Raw genomic sequence first — 12,775 nt, 5'->3', positions numbered from 1 at the left:
GTAAGATTTTCCTTTTGAAGACATTTATTCATTTTTTTAAAAATGAGCCTTGTGCCTTTAAGGTCTACTGGTATAAAACTTTCATTATAATCCTGAGAGATCATGTCCCTATTGTAATTCACTTTATGAAGAAAATGAACTGATTATATGGAAAAATGGAGACTGTATAATCCCTTTACAGTTCAGCTTAACACTTTAATTGTAATGGGCATTACGTGCCAGGGGAAAAATAAACTTCTTTAGTTTATCCTTTTCCTTTCACCACAAATAATTGTCTTCTTCAGTAAAGTTTAAGTTTCCATGGCTGTTAGAAAGGGATAATCAGTATCTATTTTCATATAAGTGGAGAATTTCTTATCCAAAATTTTATCACTAGATACCACTATCTACACAGTGCAATTATTAGCTTAGTGTCTTCTCCTCATCATTGATCACAATATATTTTGCAATGTGCTTGCCGAATGGTTCAATACCATCAATGTATGCACTCAGTTAAACATTTAAATATCTACCATGTGACAAACCCTGTGCTAAGCTTGATTTCCTTCTTCAAGGGACTTATACAAGTGCAATCCATTGAGATAAATATCAACAGAGTTGTGTGTAGATATGTAAAAAATAAAAATAAATATGTAAGAAATAAATTTATCCATGACTTGGGGGATGAAGAAAGGAAGATGAACCAGATTAAGAAAGGAAGCAAGAAGAGGCAAGGCACTCCAAGCAGAGAGAGTAACATGTACACAGTCACTGAAACACAAGTCAGAGGACCTCAGACAGGCCTGATCATGATCATTTGCCACATGGCATTGCTTCCTCCCTTCAGCAGTACATAGACTTGATCAATTGCACCAGAGAAAATAGGACCACATAGTATGGGCTATTCTATTCTCAAGAGACAATTTATAAAATTTCTAACAGGAGGAAAGATTGGAGGCAGTATATGTAATATGACACACATTTTACTATATCATGAGAAATATTCGGTAGTTTTAAATGTTGGGTAGTTTTCATATCTCTGTGTGATAAACTAGCATTAAATATTCTTGTATTCTAAATCATTTGGGGGTGTAAAAGTGGGACAGAGGTCACCTTGTCAGAGAGTAACATAACGACAAGTTAATGATCATGGACCTCTGTCTGGATAAACTTCTTCCTACCTACCCTCAAAAAAAAGTAGGTGATCTCATTTTAGAAATATAAAAGGCCCACCAACAGGTGAGAAAGCAATATACATATCTAATATCTCATAATTACTTAATTACTTGAAGTTATTGTGAGTACAGAATGAAGGAATATTATAAACAAAAAACTTCTAGTCAGTCTCATGCTGTTCTGAACTTCTGATTCATACCTTAAAAAATAAAACAAACCAAAACCTAACGAATTAATCAGTAACCTGAAAAGTTAATGATGACTGCATTATTTTTGTCCAGAAATTCCTCTAAAATACATTCATGGAATTGCATTAGTTCAGTATTGTTGAAGATGTAGGGTATAAAAAAATTGAGGGAAGAATTGAGGGATGCTGATGCTACACCCGAAGGGAGATGTCCAGAGGAAGTTTTTACTTTATAACTTCTATTACCTATCTGAAGAAAGAATACGGAGAAAGAGAGAGGGTTAATATGGGGCATCAGGGAGTTTAATCATGCAACTTGTAACAACTGGAGTTGGGCCTCCAACAAAGACCTTCTGCCTCCAGAATCTGCTCTCAGTCATTTTACCGTACTCTCAACATGTGTAGAAGGTAGCCAGATGGAAAAGTTTGCTGCTGCAGTTACAGAAACAGATATAATTTGTATAAAGTTGTAAAATACTTGGAAACATAGGCTGTTATATCATTGAATGATAGACTTTTATTTGCAACAAACTTGCTTTCTTCTGTTTTTCTTTCTAAAATACACTTCAGCTCCTTGTTTCTTTTGCATTAAAGATACTGACACATATATTCTTGGGTATTTGTTTTTCCTTCCATAAGATTCTGTTTCTTGTATAGTTTGGGCCAAGTGTAGATTTCATTGAGCTTTTTCAAAGAGTAATGCTTCATGTTCTTTTTGTATATTATAGAATATATTATCATTAAAGAACATCATAAGAATTCCTGAATAATTACATCTAGTACCTTATAAAAGGAAAGAGCTTACAGTACTTTAAAGTTAAGCCTACATATATTACACTTACATTTAGGAAAATGCCAATGGATTGTTTTCAGGTGATAATACTATATTAGTCTAAATACTATAATGACATTTTTGAAGGAAAGGTTACTTAGTATCATATATTATATTCGTTGACAGTATGGGTACCTACTATTAAATATAAAGCTATAATAAAGATAAATATATTACAAATTAATAACTGTTTGCTTAGTTGGCTTTGCTAATCTGTTGTGATGTGCAGGTTTGACATTTATGGCAGTAGGCACAAAATAACTGAAAACTACCCCACAAGCAGTTAGGGATCCAGAAGATAATTATTAGTGTTAAACAGGTGACTGCGTGTGTGTGTGTTTTCTTTTTCACTCCAAAAACATTTCCAAACGGACATGTACCAGGTCTTGTTCTAAACATTGGGAATAGAGCAATGAGCAATTGGGGAAGAAAGTCTTCGCAGAATGGAGTTAGCACTTGCCTGTAGGAGACAAACAGTAAAGCTTGGACTCAATATAGAAGTTACATTTCTCAAAACAAAATAATTTAAATTTTACCAACACTGTGATAGACCCTGTGTCACAGTGTGACTCCAAATCACCCAATATATAGGCTAGATAAGATGATGTCCCATGGAATTTTCTAGTATGAGAGGATTTTTTTTTTAATAAAGATGATTGTGATTGTGATTAACTGGAGCAACTCAGTAATTTGAACTTGAGATGCAAAGAGACTCATTAATAGGGGCAGAAAACAACTGAATTATAAGCAAATACTAAGAAACATATAATAGACCACAAACATATTAAATGTTCATAGGAGTATATAGATGGGTAAAAAAAAATGGCCCTTACCTGGAAATGCATATAGTTTCATGAGGTCATACAGACATAAAGTCAAATAGTTTCAAGAGTTACATAGTAATTTTTAGAAATTTTGGGAGCTACATAGCAAGTATATTTATTGTCTACATGAGGTGTTTTGATACAGGCATGCAATGAGAAATAAGCACATCATGAACAACGGGATGTCCATCCCCTCAAGCGTTTATCCATCGAGTTGCAAACCATTCAATTATACCCTTTATTTTAAAATGTACAGTTATTATTGACTATAGTCACCACATTGTACTATCAAATACTAGGTCTTATTCACTCTCTGGTTTTTTTTTTTTTTTTTCTTTTTTGATACCTTAACCATCCCCATGTATGCCCCATCCCCCCACTGCTTTTCCCAACCTCCGGTAACCATTCTTCTACTCTCTACGTCCATGAGTTCATTTGTTTTCATTTTGAGATTCCACAAATAAGAGAGAACATGCAATGTTTGTCTTTCTGGACCTGGCTTATTTCACTAAACATAATGAACTCTGGTTCCATCCATGTTGTTTGTTGAAAATGAATGGATCTCATTCTTTTTTCATGGCTGAATAGTACTCCATTGGATATATGTACCACATTTTCTTTATCCATTTATCTGTTGATGGACACTTAGATTGCTTTTAAATGAGGCTATGTCAATAGAAATATGCCATACTTTTGTATTAAGTAACCAGCAGTTGGCACTTTCAGATTACTTATAATATTGTTCACAAACAAATTAAACTGAACTTTAAGAACATGTGTATATGTAAATATATACACTGACATTTTTCTGTACCTAAAATGAATAGACTAAACCTAAGAATATTTACAGACTCTGAGAGAAACTACCAAATCCACTATTCCTGCAGAATGAGGTGGCCTGGCCTTAGGCGTATGTGTTCATGAACTTTGTCATACGATCCATAATTATGGAAAAAGCTGATTGGATAAGATGAGGATATTTGCCTCCTAAGCACCCAATTTATAGGCTAGGTAAGGTCCCATGGAATGTCCTAGTAAAAGGATTTTTTCAATAAAGATGGTTGTGATTAACCGGATCAACTCAGTAATTCGAACTTGAGATGCAAAGAGACTCATTAATAGGGGCAGAAACGTAACGAACAATGCCAATTTGCAGATGCCAAAAAGTAAAAATGCACATAAGTAAGCAGAAACTGTGAAGAGTGCCTTTTGAAAGACTTTTATAATACAGAGGAGGTGTGTGGTTTATAAGAATAATAAAAATAACACACATTGGTTGGAACGGAGTCACTATTATGCAGAGATTGCTAGTACACAGATTAACAAACAGTGGCTTCAAATAGACAAGGATAGAAACCAGTCCCCAGAACCATCTTGGTCCTGAGTGATCTTGTTTTTGAACTATATGCCAGTTTCCTCCAATCTCACTATACTTGCTTCTGTTCCTTGCATGATGTCTGGCAGGATAGCTTTTCCTGATTCCAGTGAGTCTAATTTTAGCATTTTATTTTAAGACAAACAAAAACAACAATAACATTTTTTTTGAATTGAAGGAACATGAATGTGTTTCTGTTCCTTGCAATGAAAACTATTGCAAAGGGAGTGATATTCTAGCTCAATATGGCAATGGATGAAAAAAGGATGAAGCATAGAAAAAAATCTGCAGTAATTGTGTGGAAGAGGAAAACAGGGGCCTTGATAAGTTCACAATGAAAGGAGCTACTTTTATTGATGGGCAACTATGTGGCAGGCTCTGTGCAAAAACCTTTTATGTATTATCAAATTGAGTTCTTATAGCAGACTTTCAATAATTAAAAATATGTATTTTATTGATAAAAAATTAGACTAAAATGGGTAAGCAACCACTTCAATGTTAAACAACTTCTATTTAGAAGGTTCATTTGACTCTCAGACCATTCTTTACTTCTGAAAAAACTTTCTTTTCTGAAAGAAGAAAGTTTTTCTCCAGGCTAAATTTCACTGTTTTCTTGATGAGGAAAATAATGCAAAGGAATAGATGAAAGCTTTTCTTGCAGCTTCATTCAGTCTTTCTCATGTTTATGCTTCAGTTAGTTTAGTAACCTATTTATTGTTCTCATTCTATGTTGTTAGTTGAGTCATTATTAACTTAATATGTTTATTCTCTTCATAAAATTCCAGAAACCCTAGGCATGAGATGTTGATCAAACTCAGTAGAAAAATAAAAACACCCACATTACACAAATGACACACAATAATTGTAAAAGTAAATATATGTCATAAGAAACTGTCCACTTCTCCATTACCTCCATTGCTACCACCCTCCTCAAGGCAACTGTCACTCCTCATCTAGACTATCATCATCACCCCCTACCTGGTCTCCATGATTGTACTCTTCCAATCAATTATGAATAAAACAGTTGGAGCTGCCTTATGGAAATATAATTCAGATTTGTTTTATCCCATCCAAGTTTGCTTAATGGCTTCCTATAGTTATACTAATGGCTTCCTTTCAGTTATACTAAAAGGATAAATGTTTTAGTTATACTAAATGCAGGCTAGATCCTGCATTAAAGTTCTTTAAGTTTAATGCTTATTAAGTTCTTTAATGCAGGCTGAATCTTGAAGGATCTAGCTGCTCCCAATCTTTTGAAGGAACTAGCTGCTTCCAACAGTCGTCACAGTTGTGATCCCTAGGGCCTGGTCACTCTACCTTTCTGTCAGTTGCATGAATTCACTAAATTAAATCCCACCTTAGATCTTTCTCATGTGTTGCTCCCTCTGCCTGGAATGTTCAGTCTCACTTGTTTTCTTCATTCAAGTATCACCTTAAATGTCACTTCCTCAGAGAAACCTTTCTCAACCAACCTACCCCAAGCTGTTAATTATTCATTCTTTCTCATGTACTTCTGTTTGCTTTTCCTCAAAATGTTTTTCACTAATTGAAAGTATTTTTATATGGTTACTTATTTGTTACCTGTTTCCACAATCCCTTTTTCTTGAGTGTAGGAATCTTGACTATTTTGCCCACAACTATATCGCCTGTGCTCAGAGAATTGTTTCTATCACAGTAGAGAGGCAAGCATTAGGTACTTTTGTTGTAAATGGAATTGAAATATTATTTATGTGAGTGCATTGTGGGAGGTTTGACATTGTTAGAGATAAAGCTCATCAGGATTAGAATCTGCAGGAAATGATGGGCTCTATAAAATAGTGGGCTTCGCCAGGCACGGTGGCTCATGCCTGTAATCCTAGCACTTTGAGAGGCTGAGGCAGGTGGATCACCTGAGGTCAGGAGTTCAAGACATGCCTGGTCAACATGGTGAAATCCAGTCTCTACTAATAATATACAAAAGAAAGAAAAAATTAACCAGGTGTGGTGGTGGGCACCTGTAGTTCCAGCTACTTGGGGGACTGAGGCAGGAGAATTGCTTGAACCCAGGAGGCGGAGACTGCAGTCAGCTGAGATCTCACCACTGCACTCCAGCCTGGGCAACAAGAGCGAAACTCCGTTTCAAAAAAAAAAAAAAAAAAAAAAAAGGCAAGTGGGGAGTGGGCATTTTCCAAAATCAATGGCTAATTTGCTAAAATGTTTGTATCAGAGGAGTGACATTTTTCTAGCCTGCATTTTAGAAAGATCAGTAGTTTTGGAAAAAATAGTAACAACAGAAGTATGGTAATAGTAATAGTAGTAATTAAATAATAATAATAATAATTATAGTAGTAGTTGTTGTAAACAGATATTTGTAGTAAAGACAAGTTATAATAAAAGTAGCAATTCCTTAATGCAACCTTACTATGCACTAAGCTCTAGGACATGCACTTTATGTGTATATTATGTATATATTACACATGTAATATACATATAGTATTTAGTAATCAGAATAGTAATTGTTTAATTTTCATAACCACCCTATGTAGTAAGTACTATTATAGTTCTTATTTAATATGTGAGAAATCCAGTAACTCATTTGGCAAAGACAATCCCAACTGGGGCCATAGGAGGGTAAAGGCTACGTGGTGATAAAATAGCTGAAATCTGCCAAGTTCAGGATTTTTATTGCAGAGCAGGTGGAACTCAGGGGGAACTTCCACAATAATATTAATAGCTTTTATCCAATCACATCTACTTTAATCCAATCACATATCTAAGGCTTGGTATGTTTAAATAGCTTCAAATCAGTAAGCAAGAAAGTGGAATGAATACTTTGACACAGGTTTTTTCACCTCCAAGATTTATGCTTTTTAAATTTTATTTTGGTATGTGTATATGTTTTGGACTAAATTGTGTTCTCTCAAAATGTATACAATGAGGCCTGACTCCCAGTACCTCAGACTATGATTGTATTCGGAGATAGGACTTTATAAGAGGTAATTAAGTTAAAAGAAGGTGATTAGGATGGGTCTCAATTCAATGTTATTGGAGATTGGAAAGAAGAGTAGAATAGGATCTACAGAGTGACGCTAGAAAGGTACGCGCACAGAGAAAGCACCTAACATGAGAAAATGGCCATCGGCAAGCCAAGGAGAGAGTCCTTGAGAGAAATCAAACCTACCAGCACCTCGATCTTTGACTTCTGGCCTCCAGAACTACCAGAAAATAAATTTCTGTCTTTAAACCACACAGTCTGTGGTATTTTGTAATGACAGCCCTAGCAAATGAGTATAGCCTGTTATTTTTTCTTATCAAACTTACAAAATCAGCTAATTTTTCAAATTTAATTTACTTAATATTTTCTATGGGACAAAATTAATGCATTTTATTTTAATGAAACATTTCTTTTAGAACCCAAATCCTTTCTAAGTTGAACGGTATTTCTGTCTTTAGGTCTTTGAGGAATCACCACCACTGTTCACAACGGCTGAACTAATTTGCACCCCACCAACGGTATATAAGCATTCCCTTTTCTCCACAGCCTCTGCAGAATCTGTTATTTTTTGACTTTTCAGTAATAACCATTCTGACTGGTGTTAATATAATATCTGCTTGTGGTTTTGATTTGCATTTCTCTAAAGTTCAGTGATATTGAGCTTTTTTTCATATGATTGTTGGTGGCATCTATGTCTTCTTTTGAAAAGTGTCTGTTCATGTGGTTTCCCCACTTTTTTATGGAGTTGTTTGTTTGTTTCCTGTAAATTTTGATCCCATTACTGGGTATATACCCAAAGGAATAGAAATCATTCTATTATAAAGACACGTGCACGTGCGTGTTCATTGTAGCACTATTCCACCTAAATAGTGGAATCACTATTTGGAATCAACCAAAATGCCCATCAATAATAGACGGGATTAAAAAAATGTGGTACATATACAGCATGGTATGCTATGCAGCCATGGAAATGAATGAGATATTGCTCTTTGCAGGGACATGGATGGAGCTGGGGCATTATCCTTAGCAAACTAACACAGGAATATAAAACCAAATACCATGTGTTCTCACTTATAAGCAGAAGCTAAATTGTGAGAACACATGGACACATAGTGGGGAACAACTCACACTGGGGCCTACTGGAGTGTGGAGGGTGAGAGGAGTGACAGGATCAGGAAAAATAACTAATGGGTACTAGGTTTAATACCTGAGTGATGAAATAATCTGTACAACAAATCCCCATAACACGATTTTACCTATGTATCAAACCTGCACTTGTATCCCTGAACTTAAAATAAAAGTTAAAAAAAGAACCCAAATACTGTCAAAGGTATATACAAAATATCCTCCTACCCATGCTTCTCAGCCTGGATTTCTATAGATTTGTCATTAGATTACCTTTCTGTAACCTGTAGAATGTTCAACTGCGTATTCTAAGCATCTACAGTAGTGTGACACACCTATAATAGCTGCTGAATAATAAAATCCACCAAATAAGGGCAAATTAGAATATTTTTCTAAATAAAATAAAATAAAATATTATCTCAGGCACAACTTAGACTTCTGCAAAAGAGTATAGATTAACATATTTTTTAAGAGAAAAGTACTCATAGGTATCGTTTATTTTGCTCCCTTGACTTTGTTGTTACTGGGTTGACTTGAAGTTTTGCTTTGTGAGGCTAAAAATCTCCACTTTATTCAGTAAGGCATAATTGCTTCTTGCAGTTAAGATTAATTACCTATTTAATATCTGGGAAGATGAACCCCTGCTGCTAAGTTTTATGATTTCTTCCTTCTCTGTAACATCATATGCTCCTCTGGGGCTATGGGTAATTAAGCCCTTAACTAACTGCCTTATTATAACTTATTTCAATGAATGCTTTGTTTTTCTTTCCCTTTAAATCAAGGTTTTCTTACTGGTATTTTTTTTCCTAGGAGTGTGTGTGTGTCGGGGGGCGGGGGCACACCTGCGCATTGGCATCGGAGGGATTGCTGTCTTTCCCTTTTGGGTGAAACAAGTCTAGTCCATTATGGACTGGATAGCTGCTTTCTGTTCTCCAGTTGTGCTAGCCAGCTAAAGTAGAATTTCCTCTGAGCATAGAGGTATGTGGCCTACCCTAGGTCCATGATTGAATTTCAAATGCCACCCACCTGATATGCATCTCTCTGTGTCTTTCCATTTAGGAAACTCATAAATTTCTTCAGCCACCATCAAAGAGATAACATAGATTGAGCTCTTCTGTACCAGGTAATATGTTAGGGCTTAGGTATACAAAGATAAATGAGAATGGCTTCTGAGCTTTGCAAAACAGATGAACAAATAAAAAACTATTCCATACAGTCCCTAAATAACTTTAAAGAGCTATAACTTTTCAGTTATGAACGTACACACCTACCCTGCTCCATTTCCTTGTTATTTCCTTAATCTTATTTACTTAATGGTATTATTCCCTTATTTACTTATTCTTCTTGCACTTTAAATGCAAAGGAAGATGTGAAGATTCTTATAAAGCATATTCCTCAGTCTCCCAGAAGGTTCCGAGGGAGGTTGAATCTCTGAAGTAATCAATTATTTTGATCAGGAGATTGCTTTTCTGAAGTAGCATCAGTTATACCATAATACAGACTCCTGGACCTTGAAAGAAACGTGGTATTACTCAGTCTTTCATTCTACTGATTAGTTTGAGCAGCAATAATGCAAAGTCTTTGCCTGGAAAAAAAAAGAATGAGTAAAGGGTGACTCTTTTTATCACAATCTGTTGAGTAATGACGTAGCTAAGGAAAACCTAAAATATTCTATGATTTGACTTGTATTTTCAAGTAAATTCCGCATTTCTAAAATTCTGCATTTCTAAAATAACTGATTTCTGCTGACCTTGACACATTTTGACTCTCAAGCCCAATAATACTTTAAAACATAATCAACTTTTATTGTCTTTTTCTCTACCACCTGCACTCCCCATATGAATAACTCGGTGTAGATTCTTTCATATTTTTCATTTTCATCAAAATCATATACATGAATATGCATAAATTGTATATATGAGTGTGTATAAATTGCATGTGTATACACTTTGAGACAAGGTATACACATACACATATACATATGTACATGTATACAATTTTCATGTGTGTGTATATATGCATACACATGATTCATGCACACACACATATACATAATGAACATGGTATACACACACACACATATAATAGACATATTTTTTTATACACACCCATATATACGTACGGAATTGTAAACCCCTAAAATCTGAGACAGGTCTCAGTCAATTTATGAAGTTTATTTTGCCAAAGTTAAGGACCCATGCCAGTGACACAGCCTCAAGAGGTACTGACGACGTATGACGAAGGTGGTCAGAGCACAGCTTGGTTTTGTACATTTTAGGGAGACATGAGACATCAATCAACATATGTAAGATGAACATGGGTTCGGTCCGGAAAGGTGGGACAACTCAAAGCAAAGTCAGGACAACTCGAAGCAAGGAGGGGGCTTCCAGGTAATAGGTAGAATAGAGACACATTTACATTCTTTTGAGTTTCTGATTAGCCTTTCCATAGGAGGCAATCAGATATGCATTTATCTCAGTGAGCAGAGAAATTACCTTGAATGGAATGGGATGTAGGTTTGCCCTAAGCAGTTCCCTGCTAGACTTTTCCCTCTAGCTTAGTGATTCTGTGGCCCCAAGATTTATTTTCCTTTTACAGAATTTTTTGATCTTTAGTTTTCATGTGAAATCATAGTACTTTTATCATATGGAAACTTTTCCAAGTCAACTTGTATAGTTCTAATTTATTCCTTTTAATAGCTTTTTATTTTTCATGTTATTGATATACAATAATTTATTTCACTATTCCTGTATCAACGGATGTCAAAATTGTTTTAATCCTTTTTTCATTTTTTTGTGTGTTTTTCATTGTGTTTTTGTTCCACATCAAATAACTCATAAACTCAACAACAACAAAAGTAATCTCATTAAAAAATGAGCAAAGGACAGACATGAATTGAAATTTTTTCAAAAGAAGACATAGAAATGGCCAAAAAGCATATGGTAAAATGCTTAACATCACCAATCATGTGAGAAATGTGAATCAAACCACAGTGTGAAATTGTCTTTACACCAGTCAAAATGGTAACTATTAAAAAGGCAAAAAATAACAAGTGATGGCAAAGATGCAGAGAAAAATGGAATATGTATACGCTGTTGGTTGGAATATAAATTAATACAATCTCTATGGAAAATCTCTTATGGAGATTTCTCAAAGAATTAACAATAAAACTACCATTTGACACAGCAATTCCACTACTTGGTATCTATCCAAAAGAAAAGAAAACATTATATCAAAAGGACACCTGCACTCCTGTGTTTTGTGCAGCATTATTCACAGTAGCAAAGACTTGGGATCATTTTGGCATCGCAAAATGATGGGATTACAGGCATGAGCCGTCACATCTGAACCACTGGCAAAAGTTTTAAATAAAAATAATAAATCCTATGGATGGATGGCATGTTGGGGAGAAGCTAACTGTGGGGCAATGAACAAACCTGTTCAAAAATTATTTTGGGCCCTCACTCTAGTTACCGGTGAGATGATGCCTGCACCCAAACTCTGCTTCCCACAGGACTAGTAGCTACCTTCGACCACCAGCAAAATAAACTTCAGGGTTTCTAGGTTTTCGGCAATTGGCTTTCTCCAAACCAATGTCAATATCTGACAAGAAATATCTGTCTTATCTGGCACAAGCTAGAATATTTATTTCTCTGCTGACAAATTTACAACAATGAACAGGATTCCTGTCTTGGAATATTTATGCACTGAGTGTGTATCAAATAAGCTGCTCTATCCCTGGCAGGAATTTCTAAGTATCCATCAATGGATGATTGGATTAAAAAACTTCATCTCATATATACATATACACACACACACACACATACACACGCACACATACACACACACACACGCACACATACACACACACACACACACACATATATATGATGAACACTATTCAGCCATAAACAAGAATGAAATCATGTATTTTGCAGCAGCACGGATGAAACTGGAGGTCATTATCTTAAGTGTAACAACTCAGACACAGAAAGACAAATATCACTTGTTCTCATATATAAGTGGGAGCTAAAAAATGGGTACACATGGGTGTATATTGTGGAGTGACAGTCAATGGAAACTTGGAAGGCTGGTTGGGGTTGGAAGGGAGTGGATGATGAGAAATTACTTAAAGTGTACCTTGTATTTATTTGCGTGATAAATACCCTAAAAGCCCTGATAACACCACTACACAATCTAACCACGTAACAACATTTAACTTGTACTCCTTAAATTTATACAAATAATTCAAATTAACAATGACCAGCATAGTTTGAGTAAATATTGAGCAAGTTGAGAACTT

The sequence above is a fragment of the Chlorocebus sabaeus genome, chromosome 11 (assembly GCF_047675955.1).
Source record: "Chlorocebus sabaeus isolate Y175 chromosome 11, mChlSab1.0.hap1, whole genome shotgun sequence".
Lineage (NCBI taxonomy): Eukaryota > Metazoa > Chordata > Mammalia > Primates > Cercopithecidae > Chlorocebus > Chlorocebus sabaeus.
The sequence above is the reverse complement of the archived record's forward strand: the minus strand, read 5'-3'. Positions refer to the sequence as shown.